We start from the raw sequence: 17,742 nt of genomic DNA on the forward strand, positions 1-17,742 counted from the left end.
AGTATCTCTAGTAACTGTAAGCATGTACAGTGTTGTAATGTGTTTGAAAGTGTTTATAAAGCGCATGTTTTACAGTAAATGAATTAAAAACCAAAATAGCATCACTAAATCATATTCATATTGATACAACATGTAATGCTTATAGAGGCAATAACTGCATAGTAATACCTGCTGGATGCAACCTCTGAACTGGGAAATATTCCACCTCGGACTTAGTTGGGAATACAGGCAGCTGAACTGTAGCTGATGAAGAGGCAGAGCCATGTTGGTTCATTGTTATTCTTTTCACAAAATCTCAGGCTCTACTTGTCAGCTCCGGCCATTCACAGAAAAAAACAGTTCTGATTTGAAATAAATTCAGCTACCTCATTTGTTATCCTGAATGGTGACAATTATTGAGAGAGAAAAAAAAAGCTTGCCATGTTTTTAACAGAGTAATATAATGAAATTAAAGTCCCTTTGAATCAAAAAATAGCTTGAATTCCCAGGTCCCAGCTGGTTTCTCTCCCTTGGGCTAGGATTGCTGGATTTGGCCAGACCCTGAGATAAATAATCCATTACCACTTGAAAGAGCAAACAGAGAACAGTGCCCAGTCTCTGTTGCTTCAGACCCTAATTAGAGCATAATTATGGAAATGAAGGCGCTGTAATTTAGAGGGTTACAGAACATACCTGAGTTGGTATCTGTACTTCCATTCTTTTGAATATCTAGGCATTCTAGGGCAGGAATAATGGCGTGGTTAATTGAGGCGGACAAACTTGGGCCGTGAGAGATAATTATTTCATCAGTCTCTTTCAAGCGCTTTGATGGCTGATAGGTAATTGAATTGCAATTGGAATCACTTTCAGACCAGCTGGATAATGTGATGATTTTCATTTACAGCTTGTCAGCAAATCACTACAGATGGCAATAAAACAATTTTTCTACTTTTTGAAACAACAAATTTGCTATTATTTGATCTCAGCTCCTCTAATCAGAATAAATCACACAGTGACAAGCAGACAGGAAAGAGAAAGAGTGGAAGGTTTGCCAGATACAGTAATGATATAAATGCTCCAAACACTTGGGAATACTTTCTTGTGATATGTTTAATTTATTAACTGTGAATATGTGTGGCCAAGAACATCTGATGGCTGAAGCTGCAAACCTGCCAGATTACTGTATTTTATTTATTTATTTATTGCTATTAAGCGTGACTAGCACACACCATAGTTATAATGCAATGTATAACTAGTTTGCCTTGTTCCCGGCCAGCATGTCCATGTGGGGCCCACATGGGTTAAATGCAGACTATGTGGGTACTGAGTGGGCATGGGGCTTAAACTGGGCAGATTTTGCGGGTCCCACATGGTTTGAGTATCATGGGGCCCACATGTGAAGCCCACATGGGCTGACTATGAGCCCCATAAGGGATGTAAGTGGGCTACGCAGGCATGGGCATAAACAGGGCAAATTGTACGGGCCCCATGTTGTTTAGGAAACATGGGCCCCATATGTGAAGCCCATGTGGGCTGGCTAAATGGGCCCCATTTGAGGTCCATTCTGATCCTACTTAGACCCCATATATTTGCCCTTATGGGGTCTCACCCAGTTGGGCCCCACCTGAAACCCAGTCAGAACCCATTTGAAGCCCATAGGGCAAACACAGGTGGGGTCACCATGGAAACTGTTATGGGTCCCACATGGGCATGCTGGCTGGGTTCTGTATTATATACCAGAATAAACTATAAAGACATAGAAATACATGATGCATTAAATGTATGTGGACAAACGGTGTGTAACACAAGTCTCTGTAATGTTCTATTAGATGTTGAGAGGTCAGGGTAAATGGACAGGCCTTGTTTATTCTCATGTTTAAACCCACAGTGAACATTGGTCTCTTTTACTCAAGTGCTTCTTCTTATTCAGTGTTTTTTAAGTGAGCATTTTCTGCTTTTATGCGAGAGTAGACAGTAGAGTGCTGACGGGCATTGAGCGGAGAGAGATAGGGAATGACGTGCAACAAAGGTCTCCCGCTTGACTTGAATCGCGGACGTTGCTATTACATTGTCTGTGCTGTCATCCCCCCGAGGCCAGCAGCACTCTAAAGTCATTATTTTTCTTTTCACCAAGACCACCATCAATCCCAAAACTTTTACTAGAGTTTTTTGATGATCCAAACCTTGATTTTTCCTCTGTCTTTGTGTCTAAACTTCATCATATTGAAACCATAGCGGTGGCAGCTCAGAAAACATGTGGAGAGGCTGTTAAGGAAGGAACTACATTTTATGCTACTAACCTTGTATATATTCTTGTGTGTACATATACAAATATAATAAAAATAGTGAGTAGCCTATGATTTGTACTTAAGTATCTTAATTTGTGTTTATCTCTTCTCTTTATATATCCATACATATTATCTCTATACATTTTACTAACCATGTTTTGTCATTTATATCATGTCCTATTTTACCTAAGACATGAAAATATAACATAGTAATAATGATTTAAATGTATTTTATAACTTTATGGAAGTTTGGGGTTTATTGTATAACCATTAGAGCCATTAGTCTTCACTGCTACATCATAAACAGAAATCCTCATAACTACTATGTTATTAAAACTATTAACTATTCATTTAACTTAAAGACATGTCAATAGATACGGCTCCAATGTGACATTTAAATTTTTAATCTCTTTACTTTTTAAACAAAGTCTAACCTATTGAAATACACCTTTAAAAATGCATTCAGAGGCGTCTTCTCCTTCACATTTCAGGCTTCATGTCTGTCTCTATCTCACTTTCCACTGTACAGCTTCTCCTCTGTTTCACCCCCCCCCCTTCTTTCCCAACCTAAAATTCTTCCTTCTCATCTTCCCATGTCTTAAGAATTTTCTTTTTACCTCCTCTCACATCCTTTTTTCCCCTTCACTCCCAAACCCACATCCCTCCACTTTCCCCTCCCCTTGTCTCCTCTCCTGACGATATAGATTCATTACAGTTTGATGATATCAGATGATTGCTCTCTCCCAGCTGGAACAATAGCTTTGTACCCATCCTTTAACTCCCCTGGGCTCCCCCACCCCTCTCTGGCCGACTCAGCTATGCGATGGCTGCTTCCCCCACCCCTCTCTTTTTTCTTCTTCTTAACCTTCGACTTTTTTTCCCCTCTCTGCTATTTTTTCCTCACTTCTTTCTTCTTTCCTCCTCTCTAAGACTTCCTTGAATCCTTCTCAGCAGACATCCAGTCTGGCAGTGAGCCCTGACATTTGGTTTAAAGCAGTGACAAGATACATGTGTTGAGGGAGTATATTTTACAAAGAAAACACACTTGAGATGGCTGTGAATGTATGACTGTATTCTGATGTGTGTACTTATTGGTTTATATGCACATTTATTCAATAAAAGTCAGATAAATATAGTAAAATAAAAATAAAATGTGCAGGTGAGGTATAAACCCACTATATTAAAACTTCATCTATAAGAGATAAAACACAATAACAATGAAAAGTAAAATATCATAATAAACATAAATATCATTAACTTACGGTTATTAATATATCTTACAAACATTTCAAAATAAAATAAAGCAAAACAAGAAAACTTTGTTCTTTTAAAACATTACAACATCTGTTTTATACACTAGAATCTTTAGTCATCAAAGCATTTTTGAGTTTTATTCACACATGCACATTTCTTTTTCATAGTTGGGCTCCATGGAATTGAATATTGTCCTTGAGATGTATTGTACATTGGCAGGTACACGTTATTGCTTTGTCTAGTTGAATATTGGTGTACCTGAAAATTACAAATAAAAAATGTTTTGAAACTTTCTGGTAAATCTGTTCTCATATATTTCAACTTCAAAATAAAAGTACGTATTTGAAGAATATCAAAAATAGATAGTAGTTTACTTCTTTTTTTTAAGTGGAGCAGTTGCATTGCAGGAATTGGAGAAAGTTTCCATTCTGACAAGTTACCATTCTCTTCAAATGAAATACAAATACAACACTTTAAAATTTAAATAATGATAATGTAAAAAATATAAAACACTATATATGCACCTTATTTTATATTGTATAGTGCTGTTTACTGTGCTGTGCTGACTGTGGTTCAGGAATAAAAACAGCAAGTAGAAAAAGAAGCATATTTTCAATTTCCAGATATGTGTTTTGTTTTGCTAAAGTTGGAACCGATGCATAGATCCCAGAGTGAAGCCTGGCCCTGGATGGGGATTTTTGACTTTCCATCTCTTTATTCTCTCCTCTCGCTGAGGCTGAGCCACACACACACACACACACACACACACACACACACACACACGCTTAGTGGACTGCAGGACACAGAGACACAGTACAAGCAATTCATCAAACAACTGTTGAACAAGCAGGACATACACTCTCACCTCTCCTCTCCCGTTTTACAGCCACACACAGCTCATTATACTAACAGCAAACTGTTAGGTAGGAGCTCAGAATAAACACTAATCTTATGTATCGATTGGGTCTAGCTAAGTATCTTAATATTTGTTGAATTCTCAAAGACTTAAGTTTGACACCAGCCTGCCTCTCATCTCTCGCAGCAGTGAGTCAGTGAGCAGCAGAGGGAGGAGGGCATGGATGATACCACACAGTCTATTGTGAGTCTGAGGATGTTAATTAATCAGTTAAACAGTGTGAAACAATATACTAAGGCTTGTCAATAATGTTAATTAGCCTTTATGTTAAAAAGATAAAATAAACTGTTGCAATATATGTTTGAAATGAATAGATTGATTACTTTAGGGATGGTCAATGCTGTAAACATGATGTACATTAGAAATATACATTTGACAATCTAAATATCTAAATATATATATATATATATATATATATATATATATTTACTGTTATTTTCAAATTTTTGCATTTGTGATAATAAGATAGTTAGTTTTAATCAGCTCTGGAATTCCACATCTGCACATCTGCTTCTAGAGCTGTTTTATTGGAAGCAACCCTCTTCACATTGATATCGGATGATTCTGCAAAATTTAGGATAATTTTTTTTTTTACATCCAAAAACCACACTTTCTATATTATTTGAAACTATGGTGATTATAGTTAGGAAAAGACTGTGGTAACGGCAAATAATTTTCCCAATCTTATGCTCCTGTTTTCAGTCATCGCCTCTTGTTTCTTCTTTTTCTCTCTATTTATTATGTGCAAGACAAATCATTTTTGTCCAAACTGATGCAAATATTTGCTACAATCCAAGTTACAACATGATAATTTCCCTTTTCTCATGTTCTGCTTTGTTTTCATTTTTGTTTCAAGCCTCTTTCAATTTGCACCAATATTCTTACAGCAGCAATAACGCAAAAGCTATTATTGGAACAAAACAACTATTTCTCCATTTTTGTGTCTGACTTTGCTGAAAAAAACCTTCCATGAGGCCCTGCCGTCATCTTTGTTTATTTTCTCTCGTGTTTTATTGTATTTCACCTCTGTTTGCGACACAGGTCATGACACACAAGATGCACATTTTATATAATGCTGTAATAAATCAAAACGAACCGTCCCACCATTCATCACTAGGCTTCCCATTCACCACGTAGGACAAAAGAGCAAAAGTAGTGAGAACACGCATGCTTATCAGATGATGAGGCTGTTGGGAGACAGGGAGACATAAGCAGTGCTTTAGGAGGATTTAAAGCTGGTGAATAAGCCAGTCTTGGGAGGGTCCACAGCTACAAATAGCATCGCATTGAATTGAAGGTTTTGCTGGATAAAGCTGAAAAGGGATTCATCCTTGAGAATCCACAGATTGACAATAATGTGAACATTACTTTTGTATAAACCACATGTTTACACTCATTTCAATTCTAGAATATGAATGGATAGAAAGAATAGGAGAGTAAACTGATGTGAGTCTATGGCATCACTTGTTACAGTAGCATGATAAGCTGTGTAGAGCTGCTTACCCTGTGCAGGTAACTGACCATCTGTTTAGCATATCTGCATTTGTAGGTCATATAAGTAATTATGGTGATAAATTACAATGTATCAATAGTACATGGAGAGAGGGCATGTAGCACACTAGTGCCAACCCATGCGGTAAAATCCAGCTACAACCAGCTTCAAACCTTAACTGGTCTTTTTTTTTTGTTTTGCTGGTTTGAGTTTGGGTTTTGACAGGTAATAAACCAATTACCAACTCAGTGCTGGTAGCTGGTAGCCTGGGTATACCCATGCTCTCATACGAGCGACATTCTACTTCACTCTGAAAGTTAGCATGGTCTCCAAGACAAAATCTTTGCCTGAGATAGAGAACTAATCACAGAACGGGGAGACGGGCTCAAAACGATGACGGCCATAGAGCGACTCTGTTTACATCCAGCATGGCAGCCACGGAGATGCAGCAACCATTCCAAGCAGCAGTAGATTGTGTGCTAAATACATTGGAAGGCAAGTTCACTTTGAAAATAGAACAAAAACTTGCGCTACATGATTTTGTGCCACCTTTTTCTTTGGAGCCAGGACCTTCCAAGTAGAAAGGAATAACACTAGTTTACTGGAAACACAGAACGTCACACACTTGGGCTAACGTTAAGTATTTTGAATGAATTGTGCTAACGAGGCATTAATCATTATCACTACAATATTGCCACAACACTGTGATGGGGTGAGCAGCAAATGAGCCAACTGTCAATCATAACTGTAAATCAACACCCACATGGCAGATATCAAGTCTTTGCATCCTTCTAAGAGAGCAATCATTTCCAAAAATAACCACCAGCACACTTATTAGAGGGCCCAAAATTAATGATAAGGACCATAATTACTTGTTGAAAAAGTCAATTAACTGTATTTCTAGAGAAAAGTTTAGGCTTTATGAATGAGTGGCATCTAGTGGTCATTGTTAACATATCACTTTGTAGACATAGATAGACAAGTGGTGCTTCATCAGTACTTTGGCATTACCGGACCAAACTGGTTTCAAACCTCCATCAAACTACCAGAAAGAAGGCAAACATGTTGAACGCTCAACAAAACAACAGCGCATCACTATGATTAGTTATCACTGAATTTCAAATGGTAATTGCTTCTACTACTCCTTCATGAAGTAATCACTGTGACATTACAGCATAATGCATTACTGCCTGACACTTGTGTTTGTCAGCCCTGTATGTGTAGAGAAGCTCAGGCCCACGTTTTCACTGCTACAGAAGATAAGTGAATCTTGTCTTAATGTCCAACAACATCTCTCTACCAGTAACTAGAAGAGGTTCCAAGAAGTTACTATTCACAGCCAAGAAATAGCCCAGAATAAGAGAATGAGAGATGGCACAGCTAAAGGCTGATCACAAGCCAACGCTCAAAAGGGTTTTGGCACAATCCACCTCACCATTTTCTCAGTTGACGATCAGCAAATGTGGGTGGCACAAATGACATGTTGCTATAAGCTTCAGTTTAAGGATGCCCTTCTTTAGCTGAGTTTTTCTTTACTGTTTCAAGTGAGAGTCCAAGGACATTGTTTTTTTTTTCAAGTGATTGAAAAGATGACTCTTAAAGGACATCCTCTTATGTTTGATTAAGGTTCAAACTGAAAAGCCATTTCACTTTGTGTCCTTCAATGTACTCACTGTAAAATTATGTTTAAATTGTTCTTTTGAAAGCCATATAAATGGAAGTTGAGAACACTGTAACCATAAAGGAAAGCTTGCAAAGATGAGTCAATGCATGTGATATGATATTTGTGAGATTGCTAGACAGAAACACTATTTTTCTTCTTGCCTTTTACATGATTTCAGAAGCATATGTAGCTCACATACAGTACTAGGCAGAAGTTTCAGGGTCTTTTAGATGCTTAGATTCTCATCCATCATGCAACAGCATCTGAGAGGCGTCTGATCAGTCCACAACTCAATCTACAGCATGACAAATGAGCCCAAACATACAGCCAAGAACCATCTTCTGCAACAAGGAGAACAAGGAGTCCTGCAGCAGATGGTTAGGCCCCCACGGAGCCCTGATCTCAACATCATGGAGTCAGTATGGGATTACATGAAGAGACAGAAACAGCTGAGACGCCAAAATCCACAGAAGATGATGAACTGTGGAGAGTTATCCAAGATGCAGGAACAACTGACCTGCCGAGTACCTGCATTATTTTTGAGCATCTTCACTTTACTTTTAGTGCCTAAAACCTTTGCACAGTGGTGTATACTTGCAGATTCATGACTTTTTATTCAGTTGTGTGAGTTTTAGGTTTGAGGTGAGGGTGAAAAACTGGTAGTTTAGTTTCCATCTTGAGAGTCTAGGGCTAGATGGGTTTGCATGCTACACAGACTTAAAGGCCCCTCGAGGCAAATTTGTGATAATGGGTTATTTATACAAAATGGACTTGTCTGTATTTTACTTTTTGTATTGTAAAGAAAGTTTCCTGATTCATTTCACAACTGGATGGGAAAAGTATTCTTGTATAAGCTACACTCTTGAACTCTTGAACTTCACTGAGCCACTTTTCTCTGAGAATCATGAGCATATGTATTCTGTTTACAATAATTATCTTAGCTTTTATCCATTCCATCATTATTATCCACTTCACATACATGTATTTATCTTTTCCGTGTATCCCATCATACAGTAATGTATGCTTTTATTAGCTCCATTTGACTCAGTCAAGCTCTTCACTCAGCCTGTGTGGCTTGTGGAAACAATTGAATTAGTCATATTCCCCAGACAGGAAGCTACAAACATGATTTACAAACACTTAAGACATTAACTACGAATATAAATGTGTCCTAACCAGTGTTGAGGGTACGTTGGATTACTTTATTGATGTAACCAATAACCTAATGTGTTATGTCCGCAATTTAAGTACTCATTTGTTTAGTTATGTTTTCAAAAAGGTAATCTGTTATTATTTTTTAACCAACTACTCTACCTTTTGCAACAAGAAAAGAAAATCCACCATGAAATCACACCGTTACTACTTTTTTGGCAGGCAGGCAGGCACCTGGCTACGTGCTACGGTTATATCACTGCGTGCATGTACAGAAGCTCAGAAGGGACTGTATTCACTTTGTGGAAATATTCACATTATTTTGAATTTGTGGGAGGAAAGAGAAAGAATATTACAGTAACATGCAAGTTGGGTCTGCTGCAGTGATGTAGGGATGTGTTTGAAAAGCCTGTATGTAAGTTATAACCTGTATGTGGGCGTATGTTTGAGAAGACACTTTAGTACAAAGTGCTTTAAATTGGCCATTGTGTCTGTCATTCCTGCTATTACTGTAAAGATTTACAGATTACATTTAAAGGAGGTCTGGACTAAAACAACATGTGCGAGGAATAACAAAGGGGTTTTGATTTTCGGTAACACTAACGTACTCTAACTACTTACCTTTCTCAGAAGGTAATGCTGTAATGTAACTAGTTACTTTTTAATGGCAGTAACTTTGTAATGTAAGTAGTTACTTTTAAAAAGTAACGTTCCCCAACACTGGTCCTAACAATAAGTGGTGTTATGATGTCATCTTGTCACCCAAAAACATTAAAGCTAAAGGTCTTTACACTTACAGGCTTTCTTTCATTTCTAATCCAATGTGCTGCAGTGCAGAGCCAAAACAATGTGAAACATCACTGTCTAAACAAATATGAGCTGTACTGACTGATCTTTGGTAGGGTCCTGGTACTTTGCCATAGTGTCTTAAATCTTTGTGTCAATACGTGTAATAACTGAGTCAGAGTTGACATGCTGTCAGATCTTATCAGAGAAGAAAAATAAGGGGGAAAAAATAGGAAAAATGATATTTCTGTTTGTATTTTTAGCAATTATTCAATGTATGTCAGTTTTGGGGAGGTACCAAGGGTCTTTGTTTTCCTTTTAGCTTTTGAGTTGGAGTCCAATGTCAAATTTAAACCTGTGGAGACGTTTGGTGTAACCACAACTGCCACATCTGTAAACTTGAGATGTCCAGAATATAATGTAGTGCACTTTTCCCCAGCCTGCACTGTTGTTGTAGTTGTTGTACTGCTCCATGACAAATTCTTAGTATTTAGCCATAAATGGGGGTCAGAACAGTCTCTGGTGTACTTGGCTTAATTTGAATTTTGAATACCATGACATTATCATCTCAGTGTCTCTTCCTTCTCTCTTATTCTTTCTGTCATTAGAAGGCTGACGCTGCTGACAAGCTGAATATGTGTGTGTTTATTTCTCAGATAGACAGCTGCTCTGTGGTTATTCAGCATGCTAGCTGCCTTGAGGAGGAGTGCCGGAGCCATCGCGCTTCATAAATAGACAGAGTTTCCGCAGCACTGCTTTAGCATTCTCCTTTGAAGTGTGATTCTTTTCTTTTTTTTTTCTTTTTTTTCATTTTGCAGACGCTAATGTAAAATGTTTTACTTTGTAGTTATAATGGCAGAATGAAATGTGTCTCCTTGATGAGGAGGCCCATTCCAAAGTTGAGAGTATGGGCAAACACACACATACACTGACATAAACACACACACATGCACATTTAGACTCTTATATACTCATTACAGGGCACCTGCATAACTAATTAGTGCTGACAGCTCACTCACTTTCTCTCTCAAAGAAACACTCACATAAGCACACACACACACACACAGCAGCATCAATCACAAATGGAAGCTTTTCATTTCCATTAATTTGGCTGTGGATTAAAGCTGACCCATTTTTGCTAATGGAGCCTGCTTTGGACAGGAGAGATGGAGGAATGAGGACAAACCAGATTAATGGTTATTATACACCTACCAAAAAATAAATAAATAAATAACAACAACAAAAAAGAAGCAGTGTACCTGCAAGGCCTCTCTGACAACAGGTTCACTCCTTTTGGGGTTTCAGTCCTAAATAACACACATCCCCAAAAATAAATAAATAAATAAATAAAAAAGTAGCCTAAAGAAATAATCTGTGCAATATGTATGTAAATAAGGGTTTTGTTATTCTGTCTCTGATTAATATAACATAATATAGCCTGGAGTCAATCATTGAAATGAGTTTAAACATTCTCGTTTCTAAACACTAGAAGTCTAATTTCAATATTTTCTGTCTTTTTTTTTTTCTTTTTTTTTACCCCCGCTCACACAGGTTTCTGTGCACCTGCCTGTATCCATTTTATATTTTGGTGACTCACTGGAAAGTTGACTGTGTCAGTGTCAGAGGAAATGCTGTATTTAGAGCAAGGATCAAGTGGCACAGTGGTGTCAAGGATTACAGAGATTTATGATGGCCCCGCCTGCCTGACCAGGGTTTCATTTCCTCGAAAGCAGTTCACTTCAGAAAAGCTTTTCTTACTATGAGGTTTGGTTATTTACTAGAGTTTCTCAGCACAATGCTTAAAGGTGCTCATAGGCTCAGGTTGATGACACTGTGGCTGTATATAAAAGGCAATATATTTTTCAGTGTTGTTATTGATAGCCAATTAACACATTAACACCAAGTAAATCATATTTGATCCATGAGTTTTAGAGAGCTCTACACCACCAGAGGACCTTTTATTTGAGGCATCCAAGAAAATTTACAGATACAAAATATTTGTCATTCAACATTGCATCAATCCAGTAACTATTCCTATGGAAGTATCAGTAACTATTTGAAGGTTTTTCTTACCTTAATCTTGGTAAAAATATCCAGGTCTAGCTCACTGATTGATAACATTCAAATAAAAGGCCCCCTGGTGGTTAGTCTGTGCACTACATGTGTCTGGTCATGTACACGGATGATGTAGAGCTCTCTAAATCTCATGTATCATAGATGATTCACTTGGTGTTAGAGGGTTAATGTCAGTAACTGTTATGACATATTGCGCAAAATGCCAAACAAAGACGAAACACTTGGAAATAACAGCTGATTCAGAAATTTGGGGTTCAGTATCTTGCCCAGGGACACTTTGACATGTGAAGCAAGAGATCAAAATACTGATCTATTGATTAGTTGATGACCTGCTCTACCTCTGAGCCACAGCCATAATGATGTGCAAGAATTTGGAGTAATGGAACCATGAATAACTGAATATTGTTGGTTTTTGGTGACTATTTATTTTAAAAGGATGACACTGCTTCTTGTTGTTATACCTAAAATAGGTGAACATACTTACATACAAAACTGCATGCATTTACTTATTTCATAATGCTTACAGTCACATCATTTCAGAACAGGAAATTGCTTCCGAAGCAAGTGGAATTACCAAACTAAAACATTTGACTTGTTAAAGAAAATCTGTGATTCTTTTCAGACTGAATATTAGATTGAATTATTTGAGAGTAAAATGTGTGCTTTGTTAAGATTTTACCATCACTTCAGAGGAATTTAAAAGCTGTCCCAGTTTCCTGACTTCAGGGTTTGGAAAGCTTTGTACAGAGTGTTAACATACACCCACGGAGGAAGTTTTCTAACTGTCTTGTAAGAGCCACTTCTTCTTCAAAAAAGAACACAACATAGCATTTACAGGCTACCGTGTGTACAAAAATAACTTAATGTATGCTCACTCTATTGTCTGCCATGTGTTATTCTGTAGCATTAGCTTGCCCTTTCCATAAAATAAACTGCTGAATCCCACTGGAAGCATCACACCTTGTCATATGCAAATGAAGATAATGCAGCGTTGTAAAGGAGGAATTTAAAATCTTAAGATAGCTGAGACATCGAAGTGCAACTTAGCATTAGAAAGGTCTTTTGTATATTTGAAAGTATAATGTCACAATATTGCATTCACCCTACATAGCAGGGATATTGGAAGACGTGAACATGACATTTTCACTAGAACACCCTGATTTGTTTTGACTCAGCACAACCATTGGCTGGCAGAGCAGAGATGGCAAGCATGGTATGGAAGAAAAATCTCCTCCATCTGGCTCTGGGTTAAGCCTCCTATGTTTGACCAAAAACTGTTTGCACCACATTGAGTTTACTTTGGGCTTCAGTCACTTTGGGGTCATGAAATGCTTAGCCTTTTGGGTTTAGGTTGGGTTTAAAAGGAGAAAGAAGCCTTAACACTAGCCAATAACAGGCATCAAGGCCCAAAAGTAAAGACTGAGATGACAACGTTTAAACCATAAGACCTAAAAACTACAGAAATATTGTCTTATTTTATACCTCAGATATTTAGAAGGAACGGTGCATGAAGGAGATCAATATTTGTTCGAGATACTCCTGGCGGCTGGAATGAAGGCCATTACCAAGAACTGGCTCAAGACTGAAGCACCAAGTTACAAACAATGGTTGTCAATCACAGATGATATACTTGTGATGACGAATCTTACATATAAGCTGAAAATAAAGGAATAATTCTTTGGATGGGGGAACATATAAAACAAAGAACAACATTTGTTCATGTTGTAAATGTCTTTCGCTTGTCTTTTTTTCCTCCTTAATTCTGAGTAAATTGTCATTAGTGATTAAACGAAATATTACAGTTGAGTCTGATGATCTGATTGTACCCAGGCATCTGAAATCATTGGGAATGATCAGGAACACAACCTGTGTCTGATCTACCTTCTAAAGCCTGATCGCCGTCGTTCCGACGCCGTCGACGAGGGAACGCGTTGCTCTGCAATTCACCGCCATGCCGCTAGGGTATGTGACTGTGTGTGTGTGTGTGGTTTCAGAGGAGTCATATCCATATCCTTGTTTATCTTTGGTGTTGCAGGTAGAAAGACCAGACGCGTAGTTAGGAATTTTTGGAGGTGCACGTCAGGCTAGGGGTCTGCATCGATGCAGAGGGCTACACGTAGCTACGCCGTCGACGTGATGCAGAAGTATAAATCAAGGTTAACAGTAAACAGTAAAGTTGAATCCAAGCTGTTGAAACGTAAAGGCATGTAACTAGTCAGACGCTACATTGAATTACCATCTGATCATATGAATCTGATCATATGAATTATTGCGTGTGAGCTCACAGTGATGAAAACTTATTGGAAGACAGACTTCAGTTATATTCAAACACACTGCTTGTCAGATTGTCGAACAGCGTCTGATGCCACCTCCCACAACACTACACTTTTTTGAAAACAGACAATCCAACATTCACACCCACTTTCCAGAGAGACCTGGCAGATCCATGGAGGTGGGAAAGTACAGTAGAGTAGGTGGGGTTTGAACTTCTCACTCCACTGATGCAACTACTTCTTTATTTTACTTTTGTGAGTGTAAGAATGCCTTGTTGAAGAGACTTACCCAAAGTGTGTGCCCTTATTCACATTTGAACAACTGAAACGGCTTTCCAATCTCTATGACACCTCACTTTCAAGTGTGGCTATTCAGAACAGCTGTAAAATTCAACTCAAAGCCACAGGTTTAAAAATGGATTATTTCAAAACCATACAGAATATTGAAATTCAGAAAAACTACTTTTTTTCTGGCTTGGTCCAGATATGCTGTGTGCTACATTTGATTGCGAAAAAGAAAAAAAATCTATCAAGACACAAATGGAAGTGGCTTGTATGGATTTGTCACAGAATCCACAAAAAAAATAATTTTGTCTCTGAGACTTATGGTTGAAAAAGTATAGGCAACAATATAAATTGCATTGGTATAGCCGTAACATTGGTATGAATTTTATTGGATAAGTAGTGGGAGAGAGTTCCAAGTTTGGGAACTGTAAATGTTACGGTTTTTGAGACCCAGGTACTTTTAGGGCAGTGTTTTTCTGTTAAGAAATGTCAAATATATCATTAAAAAAACCTTAACAGAGTGACAGTGAGGAAATGTGCATGCTGGATTTCAAATTCAATTAAATTCATCCCTGAGGGGCCCGAAAAACTGCATTGTTGAAATCTCTTCAAACTGTTACATAAAAGAACACAACAGCTCAGATAACTACACAATGCAAAGACAATGATTCAAACAACATACAACTACATGGTGTCAGCAACTGCAGCGTCCATAGAAACCACCATAGTAATGATAGAAATCCTGAAAAAAAAAATCTTGGTAATAACTAACAAAATAAACATCATATATATTCACTGACTGAAGATTATGTCAATTGAAAGCACATTCTTGCTGCAAGTGTTATCCAAACACATTGTATTTCAGAAACTATCTCAAAATATTACATACTGTTTGTTTTTTTTTGCAGACAGAAACTTGATAGTCATGTGATCTAAATGCAGGCCAATAGAAAGAATCGGCCAAAACATTACTGTGAAACTAATAGGTTTGCACTGTGGACCAATGTAGTTGACGTGAGACTGGATTGATATTGTACATTAATAAAAACAGTGTGCTGTAATCCAGTTATTTAATGTTTGTATACTGCTTATAATGGCTTTTAAAATGTTTCTATTTTTTTATTCTTTGGATTGTACATTAGTGTCATGGTGACACATTTCTAGCCTCATGTGTAGGTTTACTTTACACACATGGCAATTATAATCAAACTCTTCAGATAAATGTAGTGTTTTTATGTACTCGGATAAGAGATGCACAAGAGACACTTACGTGTGTGTGTGTGTGTGTGTGTGTGTGTGTGTGTGTGTGTGTGTGTGTGTGTGTGTGTGTTTGTTTACTTGGCAGTGGCAGCCGGTCCCTTGACTCTCTCTGTCTCCACTAACATCTGGCCTCTCACAGACTTAGCCTGGAGACGCGCGCACACACACGCACACACACGCACACACACATACACACACACACACACACACACACACACACACACACACACATAGCTACATGCAAACTCGGACTGAGTCACACAGTCTATCTTACAAATGCTCAATCACTTATACACACATAGACACACACACATTTTGTCACTCATTTAGTCTCACACAGACACAGACACACACACACACACACACACACACACACACACAGGAACAGTCTGGTTTTTGGTGCTGCAGGCCGATAAATTTCCCGGTCGGTGTTCCCAGCTGCACTGGTGATTGATTGATCAATTGTGGTGAAGAATTGTTTGGTCCTACTGAGACTGACAAATAACTGCTATTATCACATTGGTAAAATATCGGGCCTGGCCAACAGCTGATTGGTTCTTATCAGGCAGACATATCAATTACACTCATTGCTTCTCCTGCGAGTGGTAAACATTATACACAAGCCTCCTGGTGAGTGTCAGAGTGCCTGAATGTGAACGCTTCCACTTATCATCATCAACATCAGCCTGAAAACATGCCTGGTATTCCATCTATCTCTGCAACAAAAGCTGCATCACTAGAGAATCTGTATTTATTTAGTCAAGTCATCTATTGTTGGTGTTGTGCTATTTATAGATGAGTTAACTGGCTGAGAATGACTCATCCCCTATGCTTTTTTTTTTTTTTTTTTTAGAATCCACAGTAGTAAATTTACCATCGTAAATTTAGTCAAGACTCAGAGGAGGCAAGACCGAAGTAAAGCCAATAAAGATCAAGATCCACTCAAGATTAAGACCTACAGTTTTAACAAGAGTCGAGACCAACGTGAATGAGGAAGTCCAGAGTGAGTCAGCAGCAAGACCAGGTCTAGACCAATGATGAAGAGGAGTGAGATGGAGTGACTGTGCAGGAATGAGAGAGATTTTAAAACCAAGACAAAGTGAGACTGAAGCTGGATTGAGAGATAGGTAGCCTTAAATGAACTGTATATAAATAACTGCAATGGGATCTAACCCAACCCTTATATGTGACTGTTATGTATATAAAGAATTTCTTTATATAACTTTATTTAACTTTTTAAGACTCGATTTACTTTTACCAGGAACATGCAGAAAAGATCTTGTTGAACTGGTTGTATGTTGAAAATACTGTCAACAAATGCCATTAAAATAAAGGTTATAATTAGGTCTGTCAGTTCCACCCATAGACTGTATAAAAGAAATGGACGTAACATCTGTGACGTCACCCATTGGTTTGAGGACTACTGCTCGGAAGCCAATAGTTTCGGATCTGGGCAGCGCCATTTTGAAAATTTCAGGTGTATGCTGGGAAAAATAAAAACACGGATTCTACTTATATGGGCATGAGGCAGAGTCATGGGTGGAAGTATGGGCGGAGCCAACGGCGGAGCGGGGAGGTTGTGAGGGCTGGATCTCGAGGACATTGGTCAATCAACCTGTCAATCACGATGTAGCCACGCCCTAATGCATACCCTGCTTTATCATCACATATAAAATCAGGAAGACCACAATATCACAAATGAACATCAGACTGCATTGAAGAAGGCTTTAAACTAGCGATTGAGACCATAAACACATTTTGAAAACGTTTACTGAGGTTAGAAATCAAGTGAGTGAATTCAAGTTGGTGAATTCTCCATTGACTTGTTTAGGGATGGAAGTCCTTTTGAACACAAAACGGTCGCTCCCTGGTGGCCTTTTGATAGATGCAGCTCTACTTCCGCGTTGGGCTCATTTTTAACACGTAATCACAATGAGAAGAAGGGCCAAGCATAGCGCGTTTACTTTTTTAAATCTCACTCACTGTCACAGATTGCTGTTATAATTGACCTCTGTAAACTGTGAACAATGTACAACATGTGTTCATATGGTAGGAGTCTTCCTACTGCTGTCATATTCATGCACCATCTGCATTGTTGGACTTTCCTTGCAGTAGCAGATTTTGATATGGGGACGGCACAGGGCACAAGCACCAAATCAAAAAAATATAGTTTTATTGGATTGGATCACTCATTTGCATGTTCTTTTAATGTCACCGTGTGGATCAGTTAACCTTGTTGCAGTGTTGCAGTCGTTGTAGTTTGTGAACTAACAGCTTCTACCTGCTGAGAAGATCTCAGTCAGAAGTAGGAGATGGGG

Source organism: Scomber japonicus, chromosome 7, assembly GCF_027409825.1.
Source record: "Scomber japonicus isolate fScoJap1 chromosome 7, fScoJap1.pri, whole genome shotgun sequence".
Classification (NCBI taxonomy): Eukaryota; Metazoa; Chordata; class Actinopteri; order Scombriformes; family Scombridae; genus Scomber; species Scomber japonicus.